At 43.4% G+C, this 16,906-nt stretch overlaps 1 long non-coding RNA gene across 4 annotated transcripts in view; it reads left to right on the forward strand.

Moving 5' to 3' along the window:
* Nucleotides 1–645: 645 nt before the first annotated feature.
* LOC130684256 (uncharacterized) overlaps nucleotides 646–16,906 on the forward strand; it is a 33,983-nt gene continuing 17,722 nt past the window's right edge. For all 4 annotated transcript variants that reach the window (XR_008998451.1, XR_008998453.1, XR_008998452.1 and 1 more), the window contains exon 1: nucleotides 646–909. This is a non-coding gene — a long non-coding RNA (uncharacterized LOC130684256). The remainder of the gene's footprint in view (nucleotides 910–16,906) is intronic.

Below are 16,906 nucleotides of genomic sequence, written 5' to 3' on the forward strand. Positions count from 1 at the left end.
ACGACCATTTATTAAGACCCATGCGCTTGGCACCTTTTCCACACGATTTCACCTAATTCCAGGGATGCCCCATTGAAGATAGATTCACAGTTCTCAGCCTACAAATGAGGAAACTGAGGCTGAGAGACCATTCAATGTCTTCTGGTTAGACCTACGCTCTAGGTCTTCCTTACGGAAAAGACCTATGTTCTTCCCTAGCCGGGGGAGCCGGGGCAAAGCCCCTTCATCTTAAACCCCTCAAAGACACCCGTCAGTCAGGTGACTCCAAGCTTAGCACCAGTAGCCTAGAGGTGCTCTAATGGCCCGGCGCTCCTGCTCCAGCACTCCAAATTTCAACATCCCATTTTACAGATGAGGAAACTGAGGCCGGAGGCCAACCAGGTTGTCTGCTTAAAAACCAGGCACTTGGTGGTTAAGAGCCTCTCACTTCGAAGCTGAGGCTGCTTGCCCACTGGTCATGGAGGACCGTCCCTTCTCTCGGGTTCTAAATAAGAAAAATATGCCCAGAGAAGAAGAGGCCAATCCGAGGCGATGATGCGAAAGGAGGCCTCGGACTCGCAGGCCCCACAGAGGTTGCGCCCCCGCGCCGCGCCTCCCTCAGTGGAGGGGAGTAGGCAGGACCCGGCTTCCGGTTGCCAGGCCCCGCTCCTGGGGAATCCCGTCTTCATAAGGGCGGGGCAGGCCCATGGCGGCCCCTTCCGCTCAGCCAGCCTGCAGTCGTCACGGAAACCGCCGCCACGGTCTCCAGGAGCCAGGGCTCTCCCTCCTTCCCGCGCGAGGGGAGGAAATAACGACCAATGGCACAGCGGGATTCCTGTGACGTCAACTGCAGCTGGGTGGGTGTTGGCGGCGAGCGGAGCGCGGCGAGCGGAACCCGGAGCCGGGGGTTGGAAAGAGTGGTGAGGGTTGGTGAGTGAGACGGAGTCCGAGAGACACAGCTTCCGTACCTCCTGGGTGTCCTGCAGGCGCCTCGTTTGTGTTCGCCAACATTCACCTCCCCCTGCCCTTCCCACCCTCCTCCTGAGGGCGCCGTGGGCATTGGGAGGGGTGGAGGAGGACCGTGGTCCGGGAAGGCTCCGCTAAAAGGCTCCTGACTTGATTCTGTCTGGAAAGGCTGAGCGGGGTTCAGGCCGCAATGGGAGGTGAGGGTGGGATGGGCTTTTCCTGATTGGGTTGGGCGGCGGAGGGAGACAGCACCCTGGAAAACAGACGCCCACTCAACTAACTGAGGTGTCCGCAGGGCTGAGGAGAGGATTGGCTAGAGCTGAGTTGCAGGGAGACCGAAGGCTGGCCTGTCTCAGCTCCTCCTGCCCCAGGTGGCGAGCAGTCACTGAAACGTGGGTCCGTAGCCACAGGGCCAGGCTGGACGTTCGTACGTGGCAGGCATCTTCGCGCTGGCTTTGTGGGAGGAGGGGATGTTTGTCAAGGATTCTTTGGTGCCAGGAGGCCGTGGTGCTGTTTCTCAAGTAGAACCTGGCTCAGTCCCACTTGGGGTGGGTCCCTGGAAGGAAGTCATGCCTCCCTCCCTTTCTCAGTATGTATTAAGGGCCAACTATGAGCCAGGCCCTGTTCCAAGGACTGGAGAGACCCTAATGAGTACGACAACAAAGCCCCTGCCCTCAAGGAGATTGGGTTCTAGAATTCTAGCATTAGAACCCCAATTGTACACTCTATCCCAGCTTCTGCTCTGAAGGTGATCTTTTGTGCTGGACTCTGAACAGATCATAACCAGACATGGCCCTAAAGGAAGGTATCTTAAAAAAAAAAAAGATTAAGCTTTATTGACATAATTGACATAAAATTGTAAGGTATTTAAAGGGTACATTGTGGGGGTTTGATATACATATACATTTTGAAAGGATTTCTCCCATCTAGTAAATTATCACAACTGTCAACACACGTTTATCTTTTTTTTTGGTGAGAACATTTAAGTTCTACTCTCAGATTTCAGTTGATTCAGTGTTGGAACTATAGTCACCATGTTTCACATTATTTCATTAGACCTTACGTCTTACAGCTGGTAGGTAGTAGTACCCTTTTACCAACCTCTCCCCATTTCCCCCACTCCCCAGCCCTTTTTTCTACCTTCTTTTTTATGAGTTTCAGTGTTTGTCTTTGTCTGCTTATTTCACTAAGAGGGTATCCTTTCTTGATGGCACCTTGACCATATCCAGAAACTGCCCCTTCCCGGTGCTGAGACCTCAGGGCTGCGTCCCCATACCCCCAGGGCAGATTCATCCCAGCGCTCCTCTCCGTAGGTTCCTGCCTTGGCTCAAACAATTCACTCAGGAAGAACAGGAAGAACAGGGATGGGTTTGAGTTTTCTCAGCCTTAGCTTGAGCTTTGGTCTCAGTGAAGAGGAATAGGGGTATGGTGTCAATTTGAGGTTCTAGGATTTTGGGGGTCAGACAAGGAAAAAGATATGACCGCCGAAGGAGGTATCACACAAGCCTTACAAGGCTGTGCTTGTACTCAAGGGCAGTCCCTCACAGCATGAGCTGAAGGGGCCGGCTTCCACAGGGGAAAGAAGGCAAGGGGACGTGGGGTGGGAGTTGTGATGGGAGTGGGGGCTTACACTTCTAGGTGGTATTGCCCTGTAGCTGCATCTGGGGAGGTCTCTCCCTGTGCACTAGGTGAAACCTCAACCTGGACAGGGGAGGGTTCTTGACTTTGATCAAGAAACAATTCTCAAACAGGTTGGATATGCATACGTAAGGAAGGAATTCATTATAGTGAGAGTAGTAGTGAAAAGCAGCAGCCGTGCAGTCAGTAGAGAGCAGTAGAGGGAGGAAAGGGAAGTTCATTAACTCCTGCTCAGCACGGGGCAGATCCCTTGCCAACTCCGGGAGGCAGGGTCACCTGGTATCCAGTGTCCACTTGAATCTTAATGGCATGGGACTAAGCCCCTACCACCCATAGAGCACTGAATGGAGTGAGATTATGTTCTAGAACTTCCTAAAGCAAAGAAAGGAGACTTTGGGGCCATACTACTAAAGAGCATGATTGTACAGCTGAAGTCCCATCCAGGTCACCTAGGTGATGGGAACTTGTAAGCCCAGATCAGGATCTTAGTAGCCCTTCCCTACTTGTCTAAAGCAGAACAAAGAAAGTGAAGACTTGTGCTTAAGTCTAGAAAATTTAATGAAATAGCGAAGTAACAAAAATACTTGCCACCAGGAAAAGGATCTCTTATTAACCTTCCAAGGTGCTCGGAAGAGTGCAGAGACAAAACACAGTAAGTTGAGCTTTGAGAAACCTTTATTTAAGGCAGAGTACACACTTGAAAAAATGTGGGCAACCTCAGGTGGGAGGCATGCTTAAAGCTTTAGATTTGTGTCTTTTAAGAATTTCAAGAATGCAGCAAAAGGTCAGGGTTTGTAGGCTAGACATGTAGGTCTCATGATGCTTATCTCTGGTGAGAGACATGTCACCATTCCTAGTCAGTCCTTTAGATATTCTGTAAGAGATACTTAACGCAAGGGATCTATTGCTCCTGTTCTTCTCCAAGATAGTGGTTACCCTCAAGCAGCGGACACATACCATTTAGGACTGCTTGCCTTGCCTTAGGATAGGTTTTCAAATTTTTTTTATTATTATTTTTTATTTTGGTATAAGTAATCTACAATTACATGAAGAACATTATGTTTACTAGGCTACCCCCTTCACCAAGTCCCCCCCACAAACCCCATTACAATCACTGTCCATCAGCATAGTAAGATGCTGCAGAATCCCTACTCGTGTTGTACAGCCCTCCCCGTGTCCCCCACCCCACATTACACATGCTAATCGTAATGCCCCCTTTCTTTTTCCCTGCCCTTATCCCTCCCTTCCCACCCATCCTCCACAGTCCCTTTCCCTTTAGTAACCGTTAGTCCATTCTTGGGTTCTGTGATTCTGCTGCTGTTTTGTTCCTTCAGTTTTTCTTTGTTCTTATACTCCACATATGAGTAAAATCATTTGGTACTTGTCTCTCTCCACCTGGCTTATTTCACTGAGCATAATACCCTCTAGCTCCATCCATGTTGTTGCAAATGGTAGGATCTGTTTTCTTCTTATGGCTGAATAATATTCCATTGTGTATATGTACCACATCTTCTTTATCCATTCATCTACTGATGGACACTAAGGTTGCTTCCATTTCTTGGCTATTGTAAATAGTGCTGCGATAAACATAGGGGTGCATCTGTCTTTTTCAAACCGGAGTGCTGCATCCTTAGGGTAAATTCCTATAAGTGGAATTCCTGGGTCAAATGGTAAGTCTATTTTGAGCATTTTAAGGAACCTCCATATTGCTTTCCACAATGGTTGAACTAATTTACATTCCCACCAGCAATGTAGGAGGGTTCCCCTTTCTCCACAACCTCGCCAACATTTGTTGTTGTTTGTCTTTTGGATGGTAGCCATCCTTACTGGTGTGAGGTGATATCTCATTGTGGTTTTAATTTGCATTTCTCTGATAACTAGCGATGTGGAGCATCTTTTCATGTGTCTGTTGACCATCTGAATTTCTTCTTTGGAGAACTGTCTGTTCAGCTCCTCTGCCCATTTTTTTAATTGGATTATTTGCTTTTTGTTTGTTGACGTGTGTGAGCTCTTTATATATTTTGGATGTCAAGCCTTTATTGGATCTGTCATTTATGAATATATATTCTCCCATACTGTAGGATACCTTTTTGTTCTATTGATGGTGTCTTTTGCTGTAGAGAAGCTTTTCAGCTTGATATAGTCCCACTTGTTCATTTTTGCGTTTGTTTTCCTTGCCCAGGGAGATATGTTCATGAAGAAGTCACTAATGTTTATGTCCAAGGGATTTTTCCCATGTTTTTTTCTAAGAGTTTTATGGTTTCATGACTTACATTCAGGTCTTTGATCCATTTTGAATTTACTTTTGTAAATTCAACTAACACTATGGGGTTAGACAGTGATCCAGTTTCATTCTCTTACATGTAGCTGTCCATTTTTGCCAGCACCATCTGTTGAAGAGACTGTCATTTCCCCATTGTATGTCCATGGCTCCTTTATCGAATATTAATTGACCATATATGTTTGGGTTAATGTCTGGAGTCTCTAATCTGTTCCACTGGTCTGTGGCTCTGTACTTGTGCCAGTACCAAATTGTCTTGATTACTATGGCTTTGTAGTAGAGCTTGAAGTTGGGGAGTGAGATCCCCCCTACTTTATTCTTTTTTCTCAGGATTGCTTTGGCTATTTGGGGTCTTTGGTGTTTCCGTATGAATTTTTGAACTATTTGTTCCAGTTCGTTGAAGAATGCTGTTGGTAATTTGATAGGGATTGCATCAAATCTGTATATTGCTTTGGGCAGGATGGCCACTTTGATGATATTAATTCTTCCTAGCCAAGAGCATGGGATGAGTTTCCATTTGTTAGTGTCCTCTTTAATTTCTCTTAAGAGTGTCTTATAGTTTTCAGGATATAGGTCTTTCACTTCTTTGGTTAGGTTTGGGACTTTATTTTAAAAGGAGAGAGAAATTGCTAAGTGTGTGAACCCCCTTGCTGTTAGGTTTCCATCCCTTGTAGCAGAGCCCAGTTCTAATCAGCACACTTGGTGCTGTCCTGGACATGGGGATTCTCTGTGAGGTTTGGTTCCCCTTGGAGTTACCGAGGAGGCCCTTTGCTCTCAGGCCTTCACGCTAACTAGGGGACGCTACCATGACCTCACCTTCTCCGCGATGCTCACTGGTGCTTATCTCTCTTGCGACTTTTTCCTCTCTTTCTCAGTTCAGCAGATCTGACTGTCTCCTATAGCATGAAAAAATTATTCTCTTACATCATCCAAATCAGAGTTCTGATGAACTGCCTGCCCTCAGACCCTTGGGGCTTTGACTTTTATCTCTCTATGGCATCTTGCCACGCTGATGGACAGTGACTGTAATGGGGTTTGTGGAGGGGACTTGGTGATGTGGGGAGTCTAGTAAACATAATGTTCCTCATGTAATTGTAGATTAATGATACCAAAAAAAAAATAACCAAAAAACTTTTCTCTCTCATCTGTTGACTCAAAGATGTAGTGTCAAAGTCAGAAACTCAGAGCTGGTATTTTTATGTTGCTGCATCCCAGATTTTATGTTGCTGTGAGCCCAGAATGCTGTAGTTGATGCCTGAACAGGGAAAAGGTCACGAAGGACCAGGAATGACCAGGAGCAAAGACGCTGACTGCTTTATCAAATGAGACCGTGCCACATGAGCATTCACCTAGATGTAGTGTCAGGAAATGCCAGTACTAGAAAAATCTCTAAGAATCTCCCCCCAAAGAAGAGTTCTGTCTTTAAATAAGTTTCAGAAACAGAGCTTTTACTATGCTATTATGCATTGTGAGGTAGGTAGAGTGCAGTATGTCCTAAATGTATCTTTCTCCCCAGTCCCATTTATCCACACATCAAAGCACACGAGAGTTCTGTCTTCTAAAATGCGTCTTTACACAAGTCTATGTGTGCATTGTTGCAGAGACAGTGTCTGTATACACTGGTATACACAGTGGCCTTCGCGGAGCCACAGTGGGAACTAGACCTCCTCCTCACTGTACAACTTTTGGTATTTGGGGCTTATATGTACTATGTGCGTGTATTAAAGTAGATACATGTTGCTTCGGGAGGAGGGGGTTCCCCACTCCAGGCAAGTTCATTGTGAATGCGGTGAGACTGAACAGAGACAAGAGCAAGTGGGGGGCGGTTAAAAGGGGCTAATACCATGTTTATTCTCGCAGCAGCAGATCGAGTGCTGGAGTCCCATCCGTCTCACTATGTACAGGAGGTAAAGGCAGCGCAGTCTCTCCCTTCCTAGCACCGTGGCTCCTCAACCTCCCCCCGCCAGCCTGCATCCTCTCGGGGTTCTCCCGCTAGGCTTCCCTTCTTCACTCTCTCCCATGCTCTTCTCCCGCCTTCCCTACCTTACCTCTAGCGCGGGGAGGAACTCTGTGGGCGGGACTCTGCTGACTGGCGGACACCTGACCAATCACGTGCCGGGCAGTGAGGAGGCGAGAATGGGTGTTTCCCCTCTACCCCTTTCCTGCGCTGGGACTCCCGTGACTGACCGGCCCTTGGTCTGCGGGAAACAACCCGCTGCCCATAGATACGCAAACATACTCGTTATGTACAATGGGCGACGTTAAGGTCAGGCAAGTATCCTGATGAGAAATTTCCATTTCCTCTGCAATACAGTATATTGGTGGGAGCTTATGTGAGTTCAAAGCTGGAAATCCAGTGGCATCATATTGAAGTGCGTTCACCCTAAGAACGTCAGCCACTGCTCTCTGCTGAAGGTCATCATAAGAAATTTCCCTCAGAAACTCTCCACTGAGCCTTATTTAAAGATGACTTTGAGGATGCACTGAAATCGGAAAGCCAGAAAAACAAAAAGTCGGATTTGACGGCTCTTGTGTGGAACTGGATCTACCAAATGTTTTAAGAATCTCTAATGTGCAGTCCGAATTGAGACCCACTGGGGTTGGGAGGGAACTTTAAGAAGTCCTCATCTGGTAGCCATTTCTCTTGCTTGGGGCAAAGCACTGGGCCGGGGAAATTCAAGAGTGAGTAGGACTCAGTCTATCTTAAAGGCTCCTGGAGCTGGAAGTTATGTTTCTCATCAAAAACGTTTCAGAAAGAACCTCTCCCTCTCCTCCCACCCCCAGCTTCCTCGTGCAGGAGCTGGGCCAGGCTTTGCCCAGAGAGAGCTGAGTGGAGCTTCAACAGTCAGCTTTGGAAGATAAAGAACTTTGAGTCACACGGGGCCCCGAGGGTAGCCTGGACCCTCCAGGTGCTTCTGAGAGACTCCACATTACAGGTCACTCTGAGGCCCAGGGAGTATAGGAGGGGTCTGCCTGCCTGATCCAGATTTTGCCTTCAAAAGCCTTTCCAATCGCTGGCCCTCTGTGTGTGTGTGTGTATTTGTGAATTTGGTAGCATCTCCTCTTGCAGGTGACAGTTAAAGCCTTTCCAATCGCTGGCCCTCTAATTGTGTGTGTGTGTGTGTGTGTGTGTGTGTGTGTGTGTGTGTGTGTAAGATTTATGAATTTGGTAGCATCTCCTCTTGCAGGTGACAGGTGCTTGAGGAGTTGTGCATGGAAGGTTTTTATAGACAGGAGTGTGGGGCAAAAAGTTTTTAGCAAAAGAAGAGATTAGGGATTGTTTTGGGCAAGGTCACTTTCTCTTAGGGGGAAGAATAGGGAGCCTTAGAATGCAGATGTCCTCATCTTCTTTTAGGGAAGATGGAGAAGGCTCAGGTGACAGATTATCCCATTGGTGGTGCTGGCCAGAAAATTCCTGCCTAACTACATTTTTCAGAGAACTTGAAACTGTAATTAAGTATAGGTATTAAGACCCAGTTTGGTGACTTGGCCTAGCAGAAGTGACGCCATGTTGAGACTCTGTGTTTCTTTTTAACAGTATGTCTCTATATTTTTTAGCATCCCAGATAGAGTCACCCAGCCTTTTTTTTTGTACAATTTTTAAAATTAAGGTATTATTGATATACACTCTTATGAAGGTTTCACATGAAAAACAATGTGGTTACTATATTCACCCATATTATCGAGTACCCCCCCTACAAATCCCATTGAGGTCACTGTCCAGTGTAGTAAGATGCCACAGAGTCACTACTTGACTTCTCTGAGTCACTCAGCCTTTCTTAAAACTCTAGCATTGGAGTGTAAGGGCCAAGGGCAGGCCGCCCCAAGAGGTGCCACTTTGACAAGCAGAGTCAGAGATGAAAACAGTCAAGGCCCAAAGACTCAGAAAGAACTTTGACTTTCCCTCCCTGAGCTGCATAAAAAGAAGGCAGCTGGAGGAACTGTTCCTGAGGAGAGCCACCATTCCGGGGAGTACATTCTAATATGAACTAGGGGTGGTAGGCAGGGAGGGGGGAGGCAGAGTCTGTTAACATTCCTCTGTGGGTCCCTCATTGTTTCTGCGGCCCAGCAAACATGTTTACCAAACATTTACTCTCTTTTGTTCCTGTGAATTGCTTTCCTTTTCCTTTGAAGTCTCAGGTGCCTGTCCATTTCTCCTTAGTTCACAATGACTTACATACCTCATTGTCCCTGACTGTCTTTGTCTATGGATTCCCCTTAAGTTTGAAATTAAACTTTTTTTTTTCTGTTAATCTGTCTCTTGTCAATTTGATTTCTACACCAGCTAGAGGAACTTTGAAGGAGGAAATTCCTCCCCAGCAAGAAGAAACCATCCTTTCATAGGAGAGTGTTCTGATCTCGGACAACTCCAATTCTATTTTATCTTAAATTTTTTATCGAGAAATAATTATAGTCTTGTAGGAAACCACGAAACTATTACAAGGGATCCCATGTACCCTTTACCTTCATTTTCCCAGGAGTGACATCTTATTTGGGTGTAGGTATAGCAAAACTGGAAATTGACATGGGCACATTACTGTCCAGACTGTAAACCTTACTCAGTTTTCATCCCTTTTTGCAACCATTCAGTTGTGTGTATGTATATTCTATGTGACTTCATCCTGTGGTGGAAATTCCTATAACCACTACCACAATGAAGATATGAAACAGTACCATCCCTGAAAAAGAACCTCCTGCTACCTCTTTGTATTCACACCTACCACCTTGTCCTGCTCCCCTCCCTGGAAACCACTAATTTTCTGTCCATCTGTAGATGGACAATGTTATATAAATGGAAGCATACAGGATGCAGTCTTTATTGATATATAATTCACATACCATACAATTCATCTATTTAAAGTGTACGGTTCAATGGTTTTTTTGATATATTAAAAGAGTTGTGCAACCAGCACGACTGTCAATTTTAGAACCTTTCATCACCCCACAAAACTTTATATCTGTTAGTAGTCACTCCCCATTTTTCCCAAACCCCCAGCCCTAGGCAACTACTGCTCTCCTTTCTGTCTCTGTACATTTGCTATTTGGGACATTTCGTATAAATGGAATCGTACTTTATATGGTTTTTTGTGTCTGGTTCCTTAGTGCAGTATTTTCAGAGTTCATCCATTATGTAGCATGTACTTCATTCCTTTTTATTGCTGAATAGTATTCCTTTGTGTAGATACATGCCACTTGTTTATCCATTTATCAGTTGACAGACATTTGGGGTGTTTCTACTCTTGGGCTATTATGAATAATATTGCTCTGAACATTTATAGACAAGTTTTTGTGTGGACATATGTTTTCATTTCTCTCAGGTATATATCTAGGAGTGGAATTGCTGGATCATATAATTCTATGTTTAACCTTTTCAGTTACTCCCAAATTGTTTTCCAAAGCGTTCTTTGAAATACATACATACATGTGTATCCAACCATCCAAAGAATGTACTATTTTATATTCTCACCAGCAGTGTATGAGGATTCTAATTTCTCCACATCCTCACCAACACTTGTTACTACTACCTGTCTTTGACTACAGCCGTCCTAGTGGGTATAAAGTAGGGTTTTATTGTGATTTTGATTTGAGTTTCCCTAATGACTAAACCTGAGCATATTTTAATGTGATTTATTGGACATTTGCATATCTTGGGGAAAAAAATGCCCAGTTGAACTTTGTCCACTTTTAAATTGGGTTATTTATCTTTTTATTGTTGAGTTGTGTTTTTTTATGTCATCTAGATAAAAGTCCCTTACCAGATACATGATTTGCAACTATTTTCTTCCACTCTGTGGTTGTCTTTTATGCTTTCTTGATAATTTATTGGTATCTTTTGAAGCACAAAATTTTTTAAGTTTTAATAAAATCCAACTTACCAAGTTTTTCTCTTCTGTTTTTGATGTTATGGCTTAAAAGGCTTTGCCTAATCTCAGATTATGAAAATTTACTTCTATATTTTCTTCTTAGAATTTTTTAGTTTCAGCTCTTAAATTTAGATCAGCAATCCATTTTGAATTAATTTTTGTGTGTGGTATAAAGAAGGGGTCCAGTTTCTTTCTTTTGTATGTGGATATCCAGTTGTCCCAGCACCATTTTGTTGAAAAACTCTTATTTGCCAATGAATGGTCTTAGTGCTCTTGTACAAAATAGATTTGACTGTAAGTGTATGGGTTTGTTTCTGTACATCCAGTTCTGTTCCATTGATTTATTTGTCTGTTCATATGCCAGTAGTATACAGTCTTTATTACACTAGCTTTGTAGTAAGTTTCAAAATTAGGACTTTGTTCTTTTTCTAGATTGTTTTGGCTTCTCTGAATCCCTTGATTCTGATAAAGACTGCATTGAATGTAAGATCATTTTAAGGAGTATTACCATCTTAGCAATATTAATTCTTCCAATCTGTGAACACAGGATGCCTTTCCATTTATTTAGGTAGTCTTTAATTTCTTTGAACAATTTTTTTTAGTGTTCAGCCCATATGTTTTGCACTTCTTTTGTTAAATTCCTAAGTATTTTTCCTTTTGATACTATTATGAATAGAATTGTTTTTCTTAATATCATTTCAGATTATTCATTGTTAGTGTATAGAAATACAACTGATCTTTGTATATAGATATTGTAAGTCTACAATCTTGATGACCTTATTTATTAGTTCTAACACTTTTCAATGGATTCCTTAGGGTTTTCTTTGTACAAGATCATATCATCTGCAAATAGAGGTTTTTTCTGCACATTTAAAAAATACTTTATTTTGTAGAACAGCTTTACGGTCACACCAAAATTGAGAGTCATACCCCTAGATGTGCACCACCTCTCCCACTGTCAACATTCACCACAAGAATGGGACATTTATTATAATCAATGAAGCTACATGGACACATCATTATTCCCCATAATTTACATTAGGTTCGCTCTTGGTTGGTACATGCTCCGGGTTTGGACAAATGTGTAATGACATGTATACACCATTATAGTATCATACAGAGTATTTCCACTGCCCTAAAAATCCTCTGTGTTCTGATCGCTCATCTCTCCTCTGGCAACCACCACCTTTTTACTGTCTCCATAGTTGTGCTGTCTCCCGAATGTCACATAGTTGGGCTCATGTAGTATGCACCCATTTCACATTGGCTTCTCTCCCTTAGTAGTATACACTTCAGGTTCGTCCATGTCCTTTTATTTTTTTTTAATTTTTAATTTTGGTATCATTAATATACACTTACATGAGCAACATTGTGGTTACTAGATTCCCCCCATTATCAAGTCCCTGCCACATACCCCATTACAGTCACTATCCTTCAGTGTAGTAAGATGCTATAGAATTGCTACTTGTCTTCTCTGTGTTGTACAGCCTCCCCATGCCCCCCCCTTACATTATGTGTGCTAATCGTAATGCCCCCTTTTCACCTTTTCCCTCCCTTTCCACCCACCCTCCCCAGTCCCTTTCCCTTTGGTAACTGTTAGTCCCTTCTTGGGTTCTGTGAGTCTGCTGTTGTTCTGTTCCTTCAGTTTTTGCTTTGTTCTTATGCTCCACAGATGAGTGAAATCATTTGGTACTTGTCTTTCTCCACCTGGCTTATTTCACTGGGCATAATACCCTCTAGCTCCATCCATGTTGTTGCAAATGGTAGGTCCTCCATGTCCTTTCATGGCTTGGTAGCTCATATCTTTTTAGTGCTGAACAATATTCCATTGTCTGGATGTACAAGAGCTTATTAACCCATCATCTACTGAAGGACATCTTGGTTGCTTCCAACTTTTGGCAATTATAAATAAAGCTGCTATAAATGTCTATGTGCAGGCTTTAATGTGGACATACGTTTTCAACTTTTTGGTTAAATACTGAAGAGCACAATTGCTGGATTTGTATGGTAAGAGTATATTTAGTTTTGTAAGAAACCACCAAACAGTCTTCCAAAGTGGCTGTACTGTGTTGCATTCCCACCAGCAATGGATAAGAATTCTTGTTGCTGCATATCCTCCCCAGCGTTTAGTGTTGTCAGTATTCTGGATTTTGGCCATTCTAATAGATGTATAGTGGTATCTCCTTGTTGTAATTTGAATTTTCTTGATGACAAATGATGTAGAGCATCTTTTCATATGTTATTTGCCATCTGTATATCTTATTTGGTGAGATGTCTGTCTCTGACTCTTTTTTAATTGGGTGGTTTGTTTTCTTATAGTTGGGTTTTAAGAGTTCTTTGCGCATTTTGGACAGCAGTCCTTTAACAGATGTGTCTTTTGCAAATATTCTCTTCCAGTCTGTGCTTGTCTTTTCAATCTCTTGACAGTATCTTTCATATGCATTTCCCTAATGGCTAATGATGTGTTTATGCTAGCTAGTGAAATATCTGTTTATGTCTTTGTCCGTATTCTAATAATTTTTATCTGCTGAATTTTGAGAGTTTTTTATATATCATATTCTAGATAAAAAGCCTTTGTTGGGTATGTGTAATCATATACTTAACAATTAATTTCAATTATGTAAGTAGAATGCATTTTTCATTTTAAAATGAAAAATAAGATAGATAAAATTTAAACCCTCAAATTCTTTCTTTTTCCACCATCCTCCAAGGGGTAAACATTATTATGCACTTAAAGTACATCCATCCAGATTTTTTTAAAGTACTTTTCTCAAGATATACAATCTCGTAGAATGTATATGGCATTGTTTTGTATGTGTGTTTTACAAAAAAATCTATAGTGTTTGTATTGCTGTGCAAGATGTATTTTTGACTCAAGATCTCTGTATTTTAGACATGTTGCTGGTGAGGGTGAGGTAGGGAGTGCTCACATTTATTGGGTGCCTTCTAGGTCACAGGGTCTGTACCCACACACATTCACTTCATCTCTGTTAGGAATTGTCACTGATGGGAGGAGACTACGGAGACAGGAAGGGTCAGTTCCACGTGGATTCTGGGTTGGACTGTGAAACAGAGAAGGTGGGCAGTCTGGTGAAACCTAATAGAGTCTGTAGTTTAACCAACTGTATTGTACCAGTGTTAATTTATTGATTGTGACAAGTGTATTTTGGTTATGGTAACATTAGGAGTAGCTGGGGGGAGGATATCCAGGAACTCCCTGTACAGTCTTTGCAACTTTTCTGTAAATCTGAAACTATTCTAACATAAAATTCATAAAATAAAATACTTGAATATATAATAAAATACAATGTGTGGATCATATTTGGATTCTAACTCAAACCAACAATAAAAAGACTTTCTTTGGAGAAAACAGCAGAAATTTGAATTTAGACTGGGTAGTAGATGATACTTGGAATTGTTATTAATCTTGTTAGGTGTGATAATATTATGTTTATGAACAAAAATCATCTTGACCTATTTATTGAAGGTGCACTGAGGTATTTATAGGTGAAATAGTATGATAGCTGGGATTTGTTTTAAAATATTCAGAAAGAAACAAAACAGAAGTATTCATGGATAAAGTGATAGCATTTCTTGGGGTTGATTTAAAATGTCCCTAAAAAAAAGTATAGCTGGGGAAAAAGATGAAAACAGTTGGCAAAATGTTGATAGTTACTGAAACTGGATAAAAGGTACATGGTAGGGGGTCTATACTAGCCTCTCTTCTCTTATGAATGATGAAATCTTTCCATAGTAAAAAGTTAAGTAGGTAACATGCTCCGTGAATGTCAGTGACTTAGTGACTCCCGTTCTTCTCACAGAGTGCTTCACACCTCCACAGTGCTTCCTGTGTTGTTTGACACTGTTCGCAGAACCTGTCTCCTTTTCTGGTCTGAAGGTTCCTTGTGGCTGTACTATCTCCACGTCAGCCCCATTCACTCCAACAAATACTTGCTGAGCATTAATATGTCCAGGCCCTGTGCTGCCCTGGGGGCCATGATGATGAGTAAAAGCAGACATTGTTGCTAACTCATGGAATTTATAGTGCAGGCAGGCCCACAAATATTATTAAGCCATGGTGCTGTATCACTTGGGCCAAAAATGTACAATTGCTACTAGCTGTTATATAAGAGAGAGACATGAAATTAACAGACAGGGATTTGATTTGTTGGGAGATCAGGAGGCCTCCCTGAGAAAGTAGCAATTAAGCTTTCAGGCTGAGGGATCAGAAGGAATGACCCACAGGTATCAGGATGCTGCTGACTACAAGTAACTGAAAACCCAGCTCAATCAGCTCAGACAGTAAGGAGATAGTATCATCCCATGTAAGATGCCCAGATGTAAGGCCATGTCCACACTGGCCAATGTTGTCAAGAGCCCAGGTCCCCTTCCTCTTCCTCTTCCTCTTCGCTGTTGTCAGTGTGCTGGCTCGTCTCCCCTCATAGTGCATGATGGCTGTCACAGTTCCAGACATGTGCGGATACAGCCATGGCCAACAGAAAAGGAGCTGTTACTCCCTGTGTAGCTCTTTTTCAGCAGAAAACCTTTCCCTGAAGTCTTGAAGCAGGCATCTCTTCAAGCTCCATTGGTTGGAATCACCTGACGCTTAACCAGGCACTGACAGGGTGACGGGACCATCCTGTTTGCTTCGACTGGTCACGTGAGAGTCACCTCTGCAGCCGGCATGGGGCCTTGGGCTTGGCTTCAGAGAGAGGAGAATGGATTCCCGAACAAAATGGGGCTCTGCCAGAAAGGAAGAAGGGTGTGGAGAAATGGATTGGGGCAGGAAACCAATGGTGTTTACTGGCCAAAGAAGAAAGGGGAGCATTCTGGGCAGTGGGCCTAGTATGCACAGAGGCCCTGATGTAGGACAGGCTACAAGAAACCAGTGTGGCCGAAACATGGAGCACCAGGGGGAAGGAGCGCAGAGGGAGAACCTGTTGGGCTTGGACTGCACAGGACCTGGTAGGCTTGTGTATTAGTTTCCTATGGCTGCTGTAACAAATTACCATGAATTTAGTGGTTTAAAACAATACAGATTTATTATCTTATGGTTCTGGAGGTCAGAAGTCCAAATGGGTTTTATGGGGCTAAAATCAAAATGTTCGCAGGGCAGATAAGGTGTTGGGGCAGAGTGGTGGGGGTGCCTAGGAGAGTATCCACGCTTTGCGTTTTCCCACTTCTGGTGGCTGCCTGCACTCTGAGCCACGGTGCTGTATCACTTGGCTCTCTGCCTCCGTTGCCCCATCCTTCTCTGACTCTAACTCTGACCCTTCTGCCTCCCTCCTATAGGACCCTTTTGTGATTACACTGGTTCCACTAAGATAATCCAGGGTGATTCACCATCACAAGATTCCTAACTTATCACTTCTCAAAGGCCCTTTGTCCTGTAAGATAGTAACATATTCCTAGGTTCTGGGAGTTAGAACATGGACATCTTTAAGGAGCACATCATTTTTGGAGTTCTGTGTTTACCCTTAAAAGGATGAGAAGTTATTGAAACGTTTTAGGCAAAGAGGACATGATCAGATCTGAAGTTTGCTCTGGTTGCTGTGTGCAGGCTGGACGGGGTGAAGGGAAGGAGAGGAGCAAGAATGAGTGTGGTGAGAAACTAGGAAGCAACGGGATAGCGCTCAGGTGAGCTCATGCTGCTTGGATGAGAATGGAGGCAGTGAAGAGGGAGGAGAATGAAAAATTAAGTTGGATGAATGAGAGAATGAATAGTCTGTCGTGGAACAAAAAGAACTTGCTCCCTGGCTTAGAGGTTTCCACTCTAGAAACATGTCTTGCTGCTGCTCTGCTGACAGTCCCGGGCTGATGTCCAAGGTCCACTTGGTGCAATGACCCTCAGAAGGTTCATGCCTTATCTCTTGGGAAATGGTTATCAGGACAAGCACACAGCGCAAGCCTCTGTCAGCAGAGGAGCAGACCCACAAAGCAGTTGCTGAATGCCTTGAACTGAATGTGTCCATCGCTATTTGGCAGATAGATATGCAGTGGGCTGGTGGCCAGGAGCTAACCGGAGATGGTACTGGCTGGGCCAGCTGCTCCAAGATGCTGCTGCTCATCATTTGCTTCTTTTTCTTTCTTTTTAATCCTGTGTTGATACAAGGTCATGAATGTTACACTGTCTCAGAATAAATACAACTGTGACTTAAATGTCACAATTTCTTTAGCT

Source organism: Manis pentadactyla, chromosome 7, assembly GCF_030020395.1.
Source record: "Manis pentadactyla isolate mManPen7 chromosome 7, mManPen7.hap1, whole genome shotgun sequence".
In the NCBI taxonomy this organism is placed as follows: Eukaryota; Metazoa; Chordata; class Mammalia; order Pholidota; family Manidae; genus Manis; species Manis pentadactyla.